Source organism: Scyliorhinus torazame, chromosome 2 (assembly GCF_047496885.1).
Source record: "Scyliorhinus torazame isolate Kashiwa2021f chromosome 2, sScyTor2.1, whole genome shotgun sequence".
In the NCBI taxonomy this organism is placed as follows: domain Eukaryota; kingdom Metazoa; phylum Chordata; class Chondrichthyes; order Carcharhiniformes; family Scyliorhinidae; genus Scyliorhinus; species Scyliorhinus torazame.
In genome coordinates, this window is record NC_092708.1 from 45438226 (window position 1) to 45455578 (window position 17353).

A 17353-nucleotide genomic window follows, 5' to 3' on the forward strand; every position below is an offset into this window, starting at 1 on the left:
AAGATTTCTATCAAGGCCTCAACAATTTCCTCTCCAGCCTCCTTCAGTATTCTGGGGTAGATCCCATCAGGCCCTGGGGACTTATCTACCTTAATATTTTTTAATATCTGCCAGTTAGGGTTTCATCGGCTTGCACCATCTTCCACGAACTATGAACTGTATGTTGCAGGGTTTTCCCAGGGTTGTCATTTATTTGGACCATGTTTTAATAACGGGATCCAAAAAAGAGGAACATCCAGCCAACTTGGGCGATGTTTTGAAGAGATTTCAAGAGATGGGTGCGCGCTTAAAAAGAGAGAAGTGCACCTTCCAGCAAACAAGACAGTTTAGCGTGGTTTTTGGATGAATTCTCAAGGGTTACACCTCATGGCGGACAAAGTGAGAGGAATTAAGGAGACATCGGCCCCTAGGAATCCCTCCCAAAAGATTTTTAAATGAAATCTCCAGTGGGAATTGACGTACAATTCCCAGCGGGTACACCGGTGCGACCTAGATCGCAATCCACCCACACTTAAAAACTTTTTTTGGAGCCGTGGTGATTCATGCCATGGGACCCAAAGAAGCCAGCAAGGCCAAATTCTCACATGGTCCAAATAAATGACATCCGAGGTTGTTAAACTTCGGATCAAGTTATACCTAAGTCACACATGCAGCCACAAATCCTCACGGATCTCAGAACATCACGACAGCAGCCCCCCACCTAATCACTGGAAAAGCTTCCCCCCATCCAGTCACTGGAAAGGCCAGCACCCCAATTGCTGGCAAGGCCCCCTCCCAAGTCAGAGACACCTAGCTATCAGTTGCCCAAAATCCCCCCCTTCTGGCCTCCCCCTCAGGACCCCCACCCCCTACAGGCCCATCCCTTGGCAACGTCAACCTGGCACTGTCCCCGCCACCCTGGCAGTGGCAATGTGTTTCAATACATAAGCAGGAGGCATTTTACTCTCATCACAGACTATAAGCCATTTTTAGGGCTCTTCAGGGAAGACAATTACTTCTGCTAGGATACAACATTGGGTGCTGTTCTTATCGATTTACGAATATACGTTCAAACATGGGCCAGAGGCTCACATAACTAATGCAGACGCCCTAAGTCATCATGCTACCCTCTCTAGTACAACAAGAGATTGTAATGACCGTAAACTTCCTGGACTCCTTACATGTGACAGCGCAATAAATTAACATTTGGACTAATTGAGACCCATTATTGGTCTGTGATGAGAGTAAAATGCCTCCTGCATATGTATTGATACACATTGCCACTGCTAGGGTGGCGGGGGCTGTGCCAGGCTGACACTGCCAAGGGATGGGCCTGTAGGGGGGGGGGGGAGGTGCTGAGGGAGAGGCCTGAAGGGGGGGTTTGGGGCAAACCATAGCTTGGTGTCTCTGACTTGGGATGGGGCCATGCCATTATTATCAAAGGTTAAACCTATGATACTGCCCGGTCGGCAGAATGAGAAATCTTCGAAGGAAATAAAGCCTTATCAGCTCAGGAAAGATGAGCTTGGTTGCGAGGAAGGTGTCATCCTTGGGGATCTCAAGTTGACGTCCCCATGCCAGGAAGAGTATCACTGCTTGAAGAATTGCAGAGCGCCTACTCGGGCGTGTCCAAGATGAAAATGTTTGCGAGAAGTTACGTTGGGTCATCTGGCATGGTGTTCTATTTGCTAGTGGATACCCATTCAAAATGGATGGAGGTTTTTCAAATGAAGTCCACACAGTTAAGAAATTGCGCCAATGTTTCACCACCCACGGCATACCAGAAGCATTTGCCTTGGACAATGCAACGGCGTTCACAAGTGCAGAATTCCGGCATATCATGACGTTTAACAGAATAAAGCATATTTGGACTGCACCCTATCATACCTCATCAAATGGGTTGGCTGAATGCGCAGTTCAGGTGTTCAAGGCTGGTCTGAAGAAACAATGACCTGTGTCACTGGGAACCAAGATAGCATAGTTCCTGTCGGCATGCACAACCATCCCGCATACCACTACTGGCATAGCTCAAGCTGAGCTGCTGAATGGTCGACGCTTGATAATCAGGTTGAGCTGGTAGTTCCAAATTTGGTGGGGAGGGTGGAGACAAGCAGAGTTACCACACCTTTGGTGGCCTAGGACTGTGCTCCATACAATTCCCCCCTTACACGAGATGTCAGAATCTTAGAATAAGAGGTAGCAAACTTAAAACAGATTTGAGGAGAAACTACTTCTCCCAAAGGGTTGTGAATCTGTGGAATTCGCTACCCCAGAGTGTGGTGGATGCTGGGAGGAGCTAGACAGATTTTTAATGGGTTGAAGGGTTGTGGAGAATGGGCAGGACAGTGGAGCTGAGGCCAGGATGGGGTCAGCCATGATCACATTGAAGGTGTTTAGGCTCGGGAGGCTAAATTGCTTACCTCCGCTCCTGGGTCATGTGTTCTGGGGAGGAGATGCTCTGGCTGATTTTGGAATCCAGCTCTTGGTCTGTAGCATTGAAGGTAAAATATGAGGAACATATCAGCCATGATAGAATGATGGAGCAGACTCGATGGGCCGAATGACATAATTCTGCTCCCATATCTTATGAACTTATGAACTTACACAGCTGAGTATGAAGTCCCCCGGTAATTGGGGACAGGGAAAAACTAGTCAGTATATAAACTCTGACCTGGGTGCAGATCAGGGAGTGTGGCCCTTGGGGGAGAGGGTTGATAGTTTCGCTATTTTTTGTATACCGTAATAAACCTGTTCTTCATTTCTACCCTGCCGTGCGCTCCTGTTGTCTCTCCCGTCCATGTTCTACACACACCATCCATGCTATAGGGTATTTTGATGCCTGTTTTGCATGTCATAATTGGGAGAAAAACTATCAGCTGCCTTAAATGACCCTCAGCTTTCGCATTCTCCACCTTTAACACCCTCTCATCTTTCCAACCTCTCCTAGCTCTTCACGACAGCCCATTCCTCCAATCTTCCCTTTTAGGTCTTTCTTCCTGCTTTCCTACCGCTGGAAATTGCCTTTGGACAATTTTAACACGAAGGACGTGGCATCAATACAAGTTGGAAATCATTAATCGGGGTGAATAAATTATCTTTCTCCAGTCTTTTTTTCCTGTTTGCTGTTTAACCTTGAGTTAATCATTTCATATTTTCTTTTTGTGTTTTTTTTTCCAGCACTCCAAGGGAAATGCTGGTTTATTAAAGAATCTTTAAAAATAGAAAAGAGACTTCAATTAGCATAACCAGTAGGAAATAAGACTTTGCAGTGCAGCGTTTTGCTTTACCTTTAAGATCATAATAGAATAAAGCTTCCAGTTTGAAACCTGTGGATAGGACAAGGTAATCATTGGGTCACAGGTGGCAGCATCTCAAGCAACAGCTCAATAATGAACACCTTAAGGCTAATAAGCACCTACGGCCTACAAGCTCTGACAGACATGTCATTACGAAGAGCTGTGCTTTGGAGATAAGATGAATTGAAAACCTATTCTCCTTCATTCATTTGTCGGGGATCCTCCCCATTAACAGCAGTAGTTCTACTGGCAAAGGTTTAGTGGCAGCAAAATGAGCGACAAACCAATTCAAACAACATGATTTGTAATGTTAGATAATAGTGCACTCATGGATGGCACAGGGAAAGCTCAGAAGCAACACCTATGTCTTGACAGTGGCCTGAAAGGATAAACCAAAAGGATTTGACGATGAAACTAATTTTGAAATTAAAAATGAAATTAAAACTGAAAATTATCACCATATGTACAATGGTTTTCAACTATAGTGAGATGCCTAAAATAAGCATGAATATCAAGCCTTCGTCAGAGTCCTGGGGCTGGATTCTCCGATTCTTAGGTTATGTTCCCACGCCGGCGTGGGAACGGTGACATTTTACGACAGAAAAATGGCATAAAGAGGCCACCAGAGCTCCGTTTGTCTGGGGGCTAGCGTAGAGCAGCCGGCTCTAGCTGCCGATACGGCCCAGAGAATTTCCAGGTCCATGGCCGCGCATGTGGACGGTGGCGGCCTATAGCGGCCGCGCCGTGCAACACGGGACCGGCCGCTCGCGGACCCGGCCTGTGAAATAGTGCCCCCCTCTTTGGCCGGCTTACCCGCCCCGGACCACCCCCACAGTGCCCCAGCTCCTGGTAAAGCGCCCCCTGCACGCAGATCGGTCGTCCCCTGACTGTGGCTGCGCTGGACTGAGTCAGCAGCCGCCATGCTGAGTTCCCGACGGATGAGACCATGAGAGACCCACGGCGTCGGGAACTCGGCTGATCGGGGCGGAGCATCGGGGGGCGGGCCTCAGGCAATGTCCTGAGGACGTTGATACGTCGCTTTGGAGGGGGTGGAACATAACGAAAGCAGCGCCGCCCCCGATTTGGTCAGGAACTTTGGTTCTCCGGCCAATTGCCGAAAGCGACTGGAGAATCCCACCCCTGATTTTTACTAACCCCCACACCAACGAGAAAGGGGCCATGCAGACACTTGGAAAGCTAATAGAGGCCTACTTACCTGATTCACATTGGCCTCGCATCGCTGCACCATTTTAGCAGGCAGATCCTGACCAGCCAGCAAGGCCCTCGTACCAGGCGAGGACCTCACTTGTATTTTGCAGTGGCAAGACAGGTCGCATTCTCTCCTCTGGGACAGCAGGTAAACCTCACATCAGGACTGAAGAAGTGCTGCATAATGGGAGTGTGGTGAATGTATTAATGCTACCATTCACCATTGTATTGTAGTATGTTGATGCCCTTGTGGGCTCCGCCTATGGCTCCGCCCCCTCGGGGGAGGTATATAGATCAGCAGCCTGTAGGCGGCATTCAGTACAGTGCAGTCGCAGGCAGGCACTGTTCTAGCTGATTAAAACCACTGTTCACTTCAACTCTCCGTCTCGTGTGAAATGATGGTCGTATCAATTTAATCAGTTACAATATCGCGATGGAAGCAGCCCTCAAACCTGATCGACTGGAACTCGACCCACAGGCAGCTGAAGCCAAAGCAATTTTTTCACACTGGCTCTGCTGTTTTGAGACTTACCTCACCGCCTCCACCTCGCCCACCGTCACCGAGGAACAGAAACTGAGTTTCCTCCACGCCCAGGTGAGCCACAGAATCTCCGTGCAGATCAAGAAGCGACCACATACGCAGACACAGTCGCGATCCTGGAAAGGCAGTACGCGAGGCCGGTGAACAAAGTGTTCGCGCGGCATCTCCTCACCACTCGTCGTCAACGCCCCGGGGAATCGCTGGAGGAACATCTACGCGACCTGAAAGTACTCCCGCGAAACTGCAACTACAAAGACGTCACGGCCTCACAGCATATGGAACTCGCCACCCGGACCACCTATGTGGCTGGAGTCCGGTCCAACTAAATCAAACAGCGCTTGCTTGAAAAGGGCGCCCTCGACCTAGAAGAGACGGTAAAACTATCCACCTCCATAGAAGCAGCTTCTCAGAGCCTCAATGCTTTCCTCTCCGATCACGCGATCCCCTCGTGGACACACGACCAAAGAGTGCCCCAGGCCTGTGCCGCGCGGCTGCCCGCCCAACCCGGGGGGGCTGCCCTGCTATTCCTGCGGCCAGCACCAGCCCCTCAGGCAGCGTTGCCCGGCTCGGAATTATCTCGGACCTGTAGCGACTGCGGCAAGAAAGGACACCTTGCCAAAGTCTGCCTGGCCAGATCCAAAACTCCTAAATCACAGGCCCGACTTTCAGACTCACAGGCCCACCGACCCCGCAGCGTGGATGCATGCCTGCCGGCACCGCCCCCTTTGGACGTGTCATCAGCCTTGTGCTGTCCGTGGGGGCAGCCATCTTTGACCCTATCCGCCATGTGCGACTCATGGGGGCCGCCATCTTGGCCCCCATCTTCAATACTGCCCGACACGTGCGACCGACGGGGGATCCATCTTGGGACCACCCCACCACCTCCGACCATGTCGGCTACCCGCACCTCGGCGCTGTCACCCTCGACCAGTCACGGCCCAAGCAGCTCAGGAACTCGATGATGACCGTCCGGGTCAATGGGCACGAAACACCCTGCCTGTTTAACTCTGGGAGCACGGAGAGCTTCGTACATCCAGACACGGTAAGGCGCTGTTCTCTCCAAATTTCCCCCGCATTCAAAACAATCTCCCTCGCTTCCGGATCGCATTCAGTGCAGATCCGGGGGTACTGTGTCGCGAACCTCGAATACAAGGTGCCGAGTACGCCAATTTTAAACTATATGTCCTCCCCAATCTCTGCGCTCTTCTCCTGTTGGGACTGGACTTCCAGTGCAACCTCAGGAGCCTGACCCTGAAGTTCGGCGGGCCCCTACCCCCTCTCACCGTATGTAGCCTCGCGACCGTCCCCCGCTCTTCACGAACCTCACCGCCAACTGTAAACCCATCGCCACCAGGAGCAGGCGGTACAGTGCCCAGGACAGGACTTTAACAAGTTGAGGTCCAGCGGCTCTTGAGGTAGGGGATTATCGAGGTCAGTAATAGCCCCTGGAGAGCCCAAGTGGTGGCCGTCAGAACCGGGGAGAAGAACCGGATGGTTGTAGACTGCAGCCAAACTATAAACCGGTACACGCAACTTGCTGCGTACCCCCTTCCCCGGATTGTGGACATGGTGAAGCAGATTGCACACTCCCGGGTGTTCTCCATGGTAGATCTGAAGTCCGCATACCACCAGCTCCCTATCCGCCCGGAAGATTGCCACGACACGGCCTTTGAGGCAGACAACTGCCTCTTCCACTTCCCCTGGGTCCCCTTCGGCGCCACCAACGGGGTCTCGGTCTTCCAAAGAACGATGGACCGAATGGTGGACCAGTACGGTCTGCGGGCCACATTTCCGTACTTGGACAATGTCACCATCTGCGGCCACGATCAGCAGGACCACGCTACCAACCTTCAGAAGTTTCTCCAAACCGCCCAAGCCCTCAATCTCACCTATAACAAGGAGAAATGCGGTTTCCGCGCAACCCGACTGGCCATCCTCGGCTATGTCGTGGAAAACGGAGTCCTAGGGCCCGACCCCGACCGCATGCTCCCTCCTCCTGCAACTCCCCCTCCCCCACTGCCCCAGGGCCCAAAAAAGATGCCTCGGGTTCTTTTCATATTATGCCCAGTGGGTCCCCAACTATGCGGACAAAGCCCGCCCACTTATCAAAGCCACCATCTTCCCCCTGATGACTGAGGCCCTCCTGGCCTTCAGCCTCATCAAGGCAGATATTACCAAAGCCACGTTGCACACGGTGGACGAGTCCATCCCCTTCTAGGTGGAGAGCGACGCGTCAGAGGTCGCCCTCGCTGCTACCCTTAACCAGGCAGGCAGGCCCATAGCCTTTTTTTCTCGTAACCTCAACGCCTCCGAGATTCGACACTCCTCAGTCGAAAAAGAAGCTCAAGCCATTGTGGAAGCTGTGCGGCATTGGAGGCACTACCTGGTAGGAGGTTCACCCTCATCACCGACCAACGTTCGGTAGCCTTCATGTTCAACAATACACAGCGGGGCAAAATCAAGAATGATAAAATCTTGAGGTGGAAGATCGAACTCTCCACCTATAACTATGATGTTGTATATCGTACAGGGCAGCTTAAGGAGCCCCCAGAATGCCCTGTCCCGCGGCACATTCGCCAGCGCGCAAGATGACCGACTCCGGGCCATCCACAATGACCTCTGTCACCCGGGGGTTACCCGGCTTCTCCACTTCATCAAGGCCCGCAACCTTCCCTACTTCACCGAGGAGTTTAAGGCCATGACCAGGGACTGCCAAATCTGTGCGGAGTGTAAGCCGCACTTCTATCGACCAGACAAGGCCCACCTGGTGAAGGCATCCCGGCCCTTTGAGCGCCTCAGCATCGATTTCAAAGGGAGGGCCCCTTCCCTCCACTGACCGCAACGCGTATTTCCTTAACATCGTTGACGAGTACCCCCGTTCCCCCTTTGCAATCCCATGCCCCGACATGACCGCGGCCACTGTCATTAAGGCCCCGCATAGTATCTTCACCCTGTTCGGTTTCCCCACTTAACTCCACAGTGACCGTGGCTCCTCGTTTATGAGTGATGAGCTGCGTCAATACCTGCTCGGTAAGGGCATTGCTTCGAGCAGGACTACCAGCTACAACCCACGGGGAAATGGACAGGTGGAGAGGGAGAACGCAACGGTATGGAAGGCCGTCCTTCTGGCCCTAGGCGCCTCCCAGTTTCCCGCTGGCAGGAGGTCCTCCCCACGCGCTCCACTCCATTAGGTCACTCCTTTGCACAGCCACGAACGAGACCCCTCATGACCGTCTATTTGTTTTCCCCAGGAAATCCACCTCCGGGGTCTCGCTTCCGTCCTGGCTGACAACACCGGGGCCTGTTCTCCTCCGAAAGCACGTGAGGAGCCATAAGTTAAACCTCCTGGTTGAGAGGGCCCAGCTCCTTCACTCCAACCTCCACTACGCCTGCGTGGCGCACCACAACGACCGCCAAGATACAGTCTCTCTCCGGGACCTGGCACCCACCGGTTCCCCTGCGACCATCACCTACCCCCCCACCTTACACCGAACACCGCCCCCGCCCCTACATGGCCTACACCCCCTTCCCCTCATCGGCGACCTACAGGGCTGAATCTCCAGAAGACTCGCTCCCGGAGTCAACACCCGTGCCCGCAGCGGCGAGTCCAACACCCGTGCCCGCAGCGACGAGTCCAATACCCGTGCCCGCAGCTACGAGTCCAACACCCGTGCCCGCAGGGACGAGTTCAACACCCGTGCCCGCAGCGACGAGTCCAACACCCGTGCCCGCAGTGACGAGTCCAACACCCATGCCCACAGCAACGAGTCCAAGACCCGTGCCCGCAGCGACGAGTCCAACACCCATGCCCGCAGCAACGAGTCCAAGACCCGTGCCCGCAGCGACGAGTCCAACACCCGTGCCCGCAGCGACCAGTTCAACACCCATGCCCGCAGCAACGAGTCCAACACCCGTGCCCGCAGCGACGAGTTCAACACCCATGCCAGCAGCGACGAGTCCAATACCCGTGCCTGCAGCGACGAGTTCAACACCCGTGCCCGCAGTGACGGGTCCAACACCCATGCCCGCAGCGACAAGTCCAACACCCATGCCCGCAGCGACGAGTCCAACACCCGTGCCCGCAGCTACGAGTTCAACACCCGTGCCCGCAGCGACAAGTCCAACACCCATGCCCGCAGCGACGAGTCCAACACCCATGCCCGCAGCGACGAGTCCAACACCCGTGCCCGCAGCGACGAGTTCAACACCCGTGCCCGCAGTGACGAGTCCAACACCCGTGCCCGCAGTGACGAGTCCAACACCCATGCCCGCAGCGACGAGTCCAACACCCATGCCAGCAGCAACGAGTCCAACACCCGTGCCCGCAGCGACGAGTTCAACGCCAGTGCCCGCAGCGACGAGTCCAACACCCGTGCCCGCAGCGACGAGTCCAACACCCATGCCAGCAGCAACGAGTCCAACACCCGTGCCCGCAGCAACGAGTTCAACACCTGTGCCCGCAGTGACGAGTCCAACACCCATGCCCGCAGCGACAAGTCCAAAACCCGTGCCCGCAGCGACGAGTCCAACACCTGTGCCCGCAGCAACGAGTCCAACACCCGTGCCCGCAGTGACGAGTCCAACACCCGTGCCCGCAGGGACGAGTTCAACACCCGTGCCCGCAGCGACGAGTCCAACACCCGTGCCCGCAGTGACGAGTCCAACACCCATGCCCACAGCAACGAGTCCAAGACCCGTGCCCGCAGCGACGAGTCCAACACCCATGCCCGCAGCAACGAGTCCAAGACCCGTGCCCGCAGCGACGAGTCCAACACCCGTGCCCGCAGCGAGCAGTTCAACACCCATGCCCGCAGCAACGAGTCCAACACCCGTGCCCGCAGCGACGAGTTCAACACCCATGCCAGCAGCGACGAGTCCAATACCCGTGCCTGCAGCGACGAGTTCAACACCCGTGCCCGCAGTGACGGGTCCAACACCCGTGCCCGCAGCGACAAGTCCAACACCCATGCCCGCAGCGACGAGTCCAACACCCGTGCCCGCAGCTACGAGTTCAACATCCGTGCCCGCAGCGACAAGTCCAACACCCGTGCCCGCAGCGACGAGTCCAACACCCATGCCCGCAGCGACGAGTCCAACACCCGTGCCCGCAGCGACGAGTCCAACACCCGTGCCCGCAGTGACGAGTCCAACACCCATGCCCGCAGCGACGAGTCCAACACCCGTGCCTGCAGCGACGAGTCCAACACCCGTGCCTGCAGCGACGAGTCCAACACCCGTGCCCGCAGCGACGAGTTCAACACCCCTGCCCGCAGCGACGAGTCCAACAGCCGTGCCCGCAGCGACGAGTCCAACACCCATGCCCGCAGCGACGAGTTCAACACCCGTGCCCGCAGCGACAAGTCCAACACCCATGCCCGCAGCGACGAGTCCAACACCCGTGCCCGCAGCGACGAGTCCAACACCCATGCCCGCAGCAACGAGTCCAACACCCGTGCCCGCAGCGACGAGTTCAAACCCGTGCCCACAATGATGAGTCCAACACCCATGCCCGCAGCGAAACTAGAGCACAGGCGATCGCAGCGAATGATCAAGGCGCCGGACAGACTCCATCTGTGAGCCGACTTCACCCCTGCTGGACTTCAATTTTTTAACAGGGGGTGAATGTGGTGAATGTATTAATGCTACCATTCACCATTGTATTACATTACATTGCATTGTAGTATGTTGATGCCCTTGTGGGCTCCGCCTATGGTTCCACCCACTCGGGGAGGTATATAGATCTGCAGCCTGTAGGTGGCACTCAGTACAGAGCAGTCGCAGGCAGGCACAGTTCTAGCTGATTAAAACCACTGTTCACTTCAACTCTCCATCTCGTGTGAATTGATGGTCGCATCAGGGAGTTTAATCCTTCAGAAGAGATGTTGAACTGAGGTCCCATCTGCTTCCTTGGGTGGCTGTAAAAGATTCCATTGACTATTTTGGAAAAGAGTAGTCGAGTTATTCCCAGTATCTTGGCCGATATGTATTTGTGAATCAATATCACAAAAAACAGATGATCTGGTTATTATCACATTGCAGTTTACGGGGGTTTGCTGTGTATAACTTGGGGGACAATCCAATGGCCACGCTGCACCTGAGAAACAGCCTGCCGCGGCACAGCGTGGCCTTTAAAAGCTGGGAGATCCCATTCCTAGGATCTACCCGGCTCACAATGCCTTACGAGATCCAGCAAGATCTCACGAGACATTGCAATGTCAATCTTGCCCATTGTGGGCTGGACCACTTTTTGCAAATCTGCAGATTAGAGCAAGACAGCTAGTCTCACTCTAATTTGCATATTCCTGAGGTACCTGAGGCTTTGGGATTCATCTCCTTCACCTTGGAGACCTCAGGCAAGTGCTGTTCAGCACTGGTCTCCACAAGTGGGGTCCAGATGGAACGGCACTTGTGGGGGACTCCCATGGTTACAGAGGCCCCCAGCTCATGTCCTTTGCACAGTGTGGTGTCCTAGCACCGTTGATGCCCCCTGGATACCCTGGCAGTGCTAGCCTGGCACCTTGGTAGTGCCAGCCTGGCAAGCTGTCAGTACCACCTGGGTGCCAGCCTGGCACTGCCAAGGCGCCCAGATGTCACTGCCAGCCGGCATGGACACTGCCAGGTTGGTACTGCCAAGGTGGCAAGCTGGCATTTTTTGCACACTACGATTGGGCTAGGAGTGCACTGCATGGGTATTAGGGGGGGCCGTGGACCCTCCCATGGTGTGTTTGGGCTGGAGGGGCTCAGGGGTCACTTTGAGGGCCGCAGAGATCTATATGGCATCCCGATCTCTCGCTACAGAGTCCAAATCAGGGCTATGTGTGACCTCAGCCACACATTCCCCGTTGAGGCTCCTTATAAACACAAGTCGCGTTGATTAGCCATGTGTTTCTCGGCGCTGAACACGCTCGCTATGGGACTTTGTTCCTAATTTGTTGAATTGAGCCCTTGATTGTCACATTTTATACACTATGACAGTGACAACACATCAAAAGTACTTCATTGGGTTTAAAGCATTTTGAGATGTCCAGTGACCATGAAAAGCACTGTGTACATGTAAGTTTTTCTTTCTCTTTAAATTTAAAAGTCATATCGGATAACGTCACTCGGGCACTTTAACCTCCCCTATGGACACATTTGGTACTTCGGATTGAGGTCACAGTGGTTGAACCAAGCAAGCAAGTGCATTATTTAGAAATGGTTTCCTTGTTCACCAGGAGTAACAGGAGTGCTCCTTCAGGCCTCACAATGAAATCTGTGCCTTGGACTCTCTTCCCGCACTGCCTAACTTATAAAGAAAACTAGAAAAGCTTTTCACTCTTATGGTACAGTGATGTGAGGGTGGCATGGTGGCACAGTAGTTAGCACTGCTGCCTCACAGCTACAGGGTCCCGGGTTCAATTCCGGCCTCGGGTGACAGTCTGTGTGAAGTTTTCACTTTCTCCCCGTGTCTGCGTGGGGTTCCTCCAGGCGCTCTGGTTTTCCTCCCACAGTCCAAAGATGTGCAGGTTAGGTGGATTGGCTATGCTAAATTGCCCTTTAGTATCCAAAAAGATTAGGTAGGGTTACTGGGTTACTGGGATGGGGTGGAAGGGTAAGCTTAAGTAAGGTGCTCTTTCCAAGGGCCATTGCAGACTCAAAGGGCCGAATGACTTCCTTCTGCGCTGTAAATTCTATACTCTTCATTTTCGGTGTAAATGGACCCAAAAATGATGCGTAATGATTACCACAGCTGATTTTTACTGGAAGATACCACTGAGTTCCAGAGCTATCTAATTCCAATTCCCTTCCCTACGCTAGTGATGCACTAAGGTAGACTTTCATCTGTTTCCATACCTTGTAATTCCCAGAAAAGGTTGTTAGTCTGTCGCTAGGGGCTTGTAGCTTGAGGGACACAACTCCACAGCAGGCGTGGCTGACCAAGAGCTTCTCCCACTCTTACTGCCAGCCATCAGCATGTTTGGAAGGATTTGTAGGTTGACAACCAACATGTTTGACCACATTATGAACGCATCTTCCTTGGGGACTCGAACCCAGGGCTTCTAATTGAGAGGCAGGGACTCTTGCCACGAGACCCCCCACCAAAGCTACACAGCCAGTTAAAATGAAAATCTGGATCCTATGGTATATATAACCACAACTTGTGTTTGTACAGAGCCTTTAATATAGGTAACTATCCCAAGGCGCTTTATCTAGATTCAACTTTGGCCGACTTCAAGACTCCAGTGAAGCCCAACACGAGGTGGAAGAGCAGCATCTCATCTTCCGATTAAGCACATTACAGCCCTCAGGACTCAACATTCATTTCAACAACTTTAAACTGGGACCTTTCTCCTCCATCTTAACCTCTTTCCTTTATTTATGTCCCATACATTTTTTGTCCCAAAGTAAAAATCCCTTCCTCGCCGCACTCCGTCCCCCAGAATGCTCACACCGGGCCATCACATATGCTTCACGTACTCTCTTCTTCTTACATCTTTGTTGTAATCTCTCCCATCTACAATATAATATCCAACACATTTTCCCTCTCTTTCAGTTCTGATGAAGAGTCATAGGGACTCGAAACGTTAACGCTATCTTCCCTCCCTACAGATGCTGCCAGACCTGCTGAGTTTTTCCAGAGTTCTCTGTTCTTGTTTTATCCCAAGGTACTTCACAGGAGTGTAATCCAACAAAATGTGACACATTTGGGAATATTATGACAGGTGATAAAATGTAAAAGATCGTGTTTCCTCTGCGTCTCACAGGAGGAGTTGTTGAGAGGGGGAGTTTCAGATTGAATATGGCTGGAAGATAACATAGAGATGGTGGCGATTGAGGCCCTGCAGTGATTCGAAAATAACAACTTGCATTTGCATGAAGGTTGTCTCGTCCTCTGGAGATTGGGACCTCCCTTGTCTTCCTCAGATATTAGCCAGGTTACGAGATAATGTGGCAGCCCAGAGCTGGTCTGGGGGCACTCAGTTCTCAGCCTCAGTCTGAGAAACTGATACAAATCTGGCCCAGTCCTCAAATGGAGAACCAGTACGCTAATTGCTGAATTCCATTGGTCCAACAACCGGAAACCACTAAAGCTCAGGTGCCTTTCAACCGTGTTAGAAGCAATTTTCAAGCACTCTTCAAAGTTTTCAACATTTTGCGAATAGGTTATGTAAAGACATGATGCCAGATGTTAAAGACATTCATCAGCAGTTTCTTTTTACGTATAGGTTTTGTTTTGAGACAATCCCCAGTTGGCAAAAGAATTCACGAACAACGATGTCCTGTTTCACCGCTGATCCTAATTATTCTGGAAATACACATGAGCAAGAAAGATAACTAGTTCATCATCAATATCTCTCTCAGTGCTTCTGGAGGGGGCCAGGGTTTGTGCCTATAATTTGACTCTTTGAGTTGCTAGGGCCATCACTGTTTGCTATTAGTCGCTAAATGCTGATGTTCTGCATACCGATGAGCTCTTTCTGAATTTTAACAGGATCAATTTCAAATCAGAAAGGAGTCTAAAATGATTTTGTTTTTGCCATGTTCCGGAGAAAATGCTTGACTTCACGTATTCATTTCTGACAGCCTTTGTAAGTCGCTTGCAAAATTAATTGTTACTTTAATTTTGCATATAAATGCGTTATTACTTACACCTCAAATTTCTTCTCTCCATTCAAGTCTCTTTGAGGGCACTGACTCGTCCATGCATTTCCTCAAGGTTCAGTTTTTCAACTGCATTAATTGCTGTTCTGCCCATCTTCGCTTTACACATACTCAATTCCTCCAGAACTCAATTACACAAACTTTATCCAGTGTTAAGTCCCCATGATCTCTCACCCTCTTCTCCACTAGTTCTGTTTCTCCAATATATTTATTTCAACTCTAGTCCTTGTTTATACATTTCTCTTTGGTCTTGCATCACCCTTGATCTGTACCCCCCTTTTTCTGGTAGCTCTACTTTCAGCTGTAAAGCTTTCAGTCATTGTGCCTTTACGCTCTGGAATTCCCTTCCTTAAACCATCCACCCAATTAACATTTCTCCCCCTCTTCGGGAGCTCCTGAATGCTGTATCCACACCTCCCATCACCTTCACCAACCTTTTCCTGAACTCCTTCCTCTCTCCTCATTGTGAGGCACCTTGGATGTTTCAGTGTATTAAAGGTGCCACATGAGAGGAAGTTGTTATTGTTAATGGTGGTGGTTCTTGGAAGCTTTGTGATAGCGTGTTCAAGAGACCATTCTTCATTGGTGAGCCAAAATAGTAAATACCAGCAAACTGTTCGACCATAAGAATAGAAGCAGAACACAAATAGAAGCAGGAGTAGGCCATGTAGCCCATAGAACCTGTTCTGCCATTTGTTATGGGCCAGGGTTTCGAAAACTCCAAAGTATGTCATGGCATTCACCTGACCTACAACTGTTTAATGAATTTGGCTGGGATGAGCACAAGAGCCTGTCTTTCAGGTGTTATTCAACAGAGTTCTTAGGTGCTTTTAATCAAAAAACAAGCTTTATTCTACGAATTTAGTTAACATTTGTATAAACACACATAGCAAGAGTTTTTGTCAACTACAAACATAAAGATCCCACACAGCCACAGTACTCTATGTATAACCCGTAATGATTTCCCCCTTAACTGTTCCAAATCTATAACAAAATCAAAGTAAAACCAGAAACCCCTTTTCAAAGGTGAGACCCAGCACACAGCATTCTCATTGGTATAAGACATGTTGCTGATACTCTGTTCCCCTTTCCAAACAACAGGTTTGAATTCCTTCCAGAAAGCAATTATCTCTTTTAAGTTACCAAGTAATCTGGAAACAGCTTTTAAAGATAGAGAGACACTTCTTTCAAGCTATGCAGTCCAAAACACTCCAAACCCAAAGCAAAATGCACAGAGCCACAAACCAGCTCCAAAACTCAAAGCGAAAGTAAAAACTCAGAGCCACAGCCCAGCTCCACCCACACAATGCCATCACTGAAGCCATGTGATAAGACAAGAAAAACTTCTCAAAGAGACACTGACACATTCCATAAGACCACAGGACCATAAGACAAAGGAGCGGAAGTAAGGCCATTCGGCACATCGAGTCCACTCCACCATTCAATCATGGCTGATTTCAACTCCATTTACCCGCTCTCTCTCCATAGCTCTTAATTCCTCGAGAAATCAAGAATTTATCAACTTCTGTCTTAATGACACTCAACGTCCCGGCCTCCACCGCCCTCTGTGGCAATGAATTCCACAGACTCACCACTCTCTGGCTGAAGAAATTTCTCCTCATCTCTGTTCTAAAGTGACTCCCTTTTATTCTCAGGCTGTGCCCCCGGGTCCTAGTCTCCCCTGTTAATGGAAACAACTTCCCTACGTCCACCCTATCGAAGCCATTCATTATCTTGTAAGTTTCTATTAGATCTCCCCTCAACCTCCTAAACTCCAATGAATATAATCCCAGGATCCTCAGACGTTCATCGTATGTTAGGCCTATCATTCCTGGGATCATCCGTGTGAATCTCCGCTGGACCCGCTCCAGTGCCAGTATGTCCTTCCTGAGATGTGGGGCCCAAAATTGCTCACAGTATTCTAAATGGGGCCTAACTAATGCTTTATAAAGCTTCAAAAGTACATCCCTGCTTTTATATTCCAAGTCTCTTGAGATGAATGACAACATTGCATTTGCTTTCTTAATTACGGACTCAACCTGCAAGTTTACCTTTAGAGAATCCTGGACTAGGACTCCCAAGTCCCTTTGCACTTCAGCATTATGAATTTTGTCACCGTTTAGAAAATACTCCATGCCTCTATTCTTTTTTCCAAAGTGCAAGACCTCGCACTTGCCCACGTTGAATTTCATCAGCCATTTCTTGGACCACTCTCCTAAACTGTCTAAATCTTTCTGCAGCCTCCCCACCTCCTTCATACTACCTGCCCCTCCACCTATCTTTGTATCATCGGCAAACTTAGCCAGAATGCCCCCAGTCCCGTCGTCTAGATCGTTAATATATAAAGAGAACAGCTGTGGCCCCAACACTGAATCCTGCGGGACACCACTCGTCACCGGTTGCCATTCCGAAAAAGAACCTTTTATCCCAACTCTCTGCCTTCTGCCTGACAGCCAATCGTCAATCCATGTTAGTACCTTGCCTCGAATACCATGGGCCCTTATTTTACTCAGCAGTCTCCCGTGAGGCACCTTATCAAAGGCCTTTTGGAAGTCAAGATAGATAACATCCATTGGCTCTCCTTGGTCTAACCTATTTGTTATCTCTTCAAAGAACTCTAATAGGTTTGTCAGGCACGACCTCCCCTTACTAAATCCATGCTGACTTGTCCTAATCTGACCCTGCA